Source organism: Procambarus clarkii, chromosome 4, assembly GCF_040958095.1.
Source record: "Procambarus clarkii isolate CNS0578487 chromosome 4, FALCON_Pclarkii_2.0, whole genome shotgun sequence".
NCBI lineage: Eukaryota > Metazoa > Arthropoda > Malacostraca > Decapoda > Cambaridae > Procambarus > Procambarus clarkii.
In genome coordinates, this window is record NC_091153.1 from 901,939 (window position 1) to 905,443 (window position 3,505).

Sequence of the window (3,505 nt, forward strand, 5' to 3'; positions counted from 1 at the left end):
GTCTAAAGAAAACGGATATCATCACCACACATACTATTATAATTCACCACCTATTCTGGTGGGAATTATTTCTAAATACATTAGTCTTTGGACTTTACACATCATAGAAACATCTTATATAAATTAACTTAATTATCAATATTAAAGAAGAGTAAATGTGACCCTTCTATCACTTTCTGACATGTGTACAAATGTAAGCCAGGCGTCAGAGTGAGGAAGGAGGGGAGCCATTGTTGTGTCCACCTCCGAGACGTTGTGGAGCAAATTTGGCTCCTATCATATCTGGACAATGTCGGCCAGGCGTCAATAGTATGGAGTATTAGATGCAGCCATTGTTGAGACTAGACCAGAGGCTCACACGGAGCAAATTCGGCTCCTGTTAATTTACTTGGACAAGTAGTGTTTATGGAAACCAGAAGTGTACCATTATCAACACGCTGTCTACAAATCAAGTTAAGTGTTCTTTCCGAAACACATTATATATCATTAGTGGCCATTAATGTCATTATATAGGGTGACCCGGTTAGAGCACGTGGAAGCCTCAAACTAAAGGTAATTAAGCCAGGTCTTCAATGTTCCATGTACAGTTTTCTCTGATATAGCTTGTCATATATAGGTATCTGGCTTCACAGCTAGCGCACTTTTGACAGGTCAAGACGAGGATGCAAGATTTTGTGCACCAGTTACTGGGTGATTGGAAGCTACCTCAAAGAGGATAATTTGGTGTCTACACCCTAGTTATAACCTGGTGGACTAGCCTGCTGTACTATAGATAAGGAACCTCTTCAATGTATGTAGTTAATTCTGTAGTTTGATTGGCTGCATATATATAAACTATAAACCCCCCTAATGTGTAGAGGATCGATTTGTGAGATTATGAGGTATATTGCAGAAATACAGTCAACTTAACATTATACAAATTGCTATCGAAGTATATAAATTAACGTAAAATATAAATTCAATATAAATTAAATAATATAAATCTCACAGGTCGGTTCCCACATTATTTGGACCTTCGGAACCGGAATATTTGGTCCTATGAACCCACATTGGTCATCTTAGTACCGGATGAACCAGTTAACCAGTGGATTCATTAAATATACTAGTGCGTGTTATTTAACAAGGCCAGCCAGTCAATGACGGTGGCGTTGACCTCGTGCGAGTTCACGAGCCCCGCTCCAGTTCAGTTCAGCTTCGTCAGCGGTTTCATGTACACCCACAGAGATTTGGTGGAGTGTTATTCTGTGAAATGACAGCGCTAATATAGAAGCCAGCCAAATTAGTGACTGTGTCTTCGCGATATTGTTCACGGATTTCGTGGTGTTACATTTCGCGAGAGATTATCTACGAATTTTGTGGAGTTTATTTTGAGGTCACTAATAATATTTAATACTTCTAGATAATATTAGAAGTTTCATAGAGGCTAATTAAGAGGCTATTATCAATAATTGTGTATATTATTTCTCCAAAATAGAGAATTATTTAATATAAATTGCACTAGTGATCACAGTATAATATTTACTAATTGCCAACCCACAACAGGGTAGGATAAAACCATTGACTAGTTGAACTATTATCGTTCATCCTAGTCCCATTATTACCATAGTCAGTTGTACTATATTGATCAACCTAACACCATTAATGAAAGGTGCAAACCCTATTTTGGGTGTAATTTTTATCAACTCGAGTTGAGTTGTATATATAATAATTTACTTATGATCATTACACCTTTGAGTGATTAATTAGTGTCTCTACCATCCTAGGGTGATATAGAGGAGCTAACCTAAAGGTACTTCCAGTGACACTGGTTTATCACTCAAATCATTAGTGTGTATGATTGTATATATATAATGTGTATTAATTTTAAGTGCTAACCTCTAGTAGAGGTAGGATTATTGCCTAGTGAGTTCAGAATTTACCCTAGGCTACCATTAGTGTTTGTTCAGTATTATGAGCAGCCAAGTACAAGCCCCACAAGGCTTCACCAACTAGCTAGTATGGATAATGCTGGCAATGAGAAAACTGTCATACATCTAGTACTACAATTGCTGGATTTACCTCAACCTGATCAGACTGCTGACTCATTACAATCCTTCAGCATGGAGTTTGAGTCACTACTAAGAACATTCAGTCTTAAGGTTGATATAACTACTAGTGAATGGATGACCAAAGTAGTCCTTCAACGAAAATTGTCCAGCGATATACTAGATGAATTATATGCACATCAACATAACACCATCCTGACAGTACAGGACATCACTGAAGGTTTACATTCCATCATAAACAAACGACGAGCAAATGAGGAAGTTAAAGCCTCTTACAAGCCTTCAGAAATAGAAAATAATAGTCAATTAAAGGGTAAAACAACTACCCCAAATAAACATCAGTCAATTACTCTAACATCAAGTTGCAGAAAATCTGACAATGCAGCAGCATCCTCCAAGCCTACTGTTACTAGTTCACCCAAACCGGTAACTTCCAAACGTGCAGTAGGCTGGGGGACATGTATGTTCTGCAAAAAGAAACATTCAACATACTGTTGTGCTAATTATCCAACCAGAGACAATCGTATGGAGCGACTCCAGGAATTAGGGAGATGTGCAAGGTGTCTCAAGTCACACAACATAGACTATTGTGATACCCAATTCAACACCTGTAACAGGTGTAGAAGAGGTAGGCACCATGCAGCACTGTGCAAATATACGAAATTAAGACCCAAGGTGGAAGATAGCATTCCCACCACAGTACAGTACTGCAAGGTGCAACAAACAAAGAGTGTCCAATCGGCAAAGTCTAAAGGTAATACGACTTTGCCTACTGCCCAAATTACCATCCTGAATAAGAGGGCCAAGGTCCATACCCATGGGTTGTTTGACCAAGGATCCCAGAGAACATATATTACTAAAAAGCTGGCAGATGAATTACAATTAAGGCCTGTAGCCCAGATGTCGTTCAACATCTCAGGGTTTGTAACAGATGCAGGACCTCAAGTCTACCAGGTGGTACAACCATCAGTACGCTTAGGCAGGTACGTCTGTCGAGTACAAGCCATTGTGGTGGACAAAATACCAGTAGACCTACAAGTTCAAGGTCTGAGAGCAACAGCCAAATTCCTGAGAAATAGAGGAATAAAATTGGCAGATAATATTAAGTCTGATCACCTCACTGACTTCGGTCTCCTTGTTGGGACAGACTATTGCCATCGATTCATCGGTAGCCCTACTAAATATCAGGGTATAACCATGTTAAACTCTGCAGGAGGTAAATTACTCTCAGGCCCAGTATCAAGCCTGAGGAGACCTATGCCTGCAGATAAACAATACCAGTAGAAATCTAAATTTGTCAGCTGATTATATTTCTCCAGTAGCATTATACTAAGGAGATTACAGCTGACTATAGTAACAGAGGTTGATGTTAGTATCATCATTTAAAGCTGGAGATGAGTTCATGAGGCCTCAGTGGCAAATCAGTGAACAGTAGCCTAAAACAGCTACAAGTCACTGCG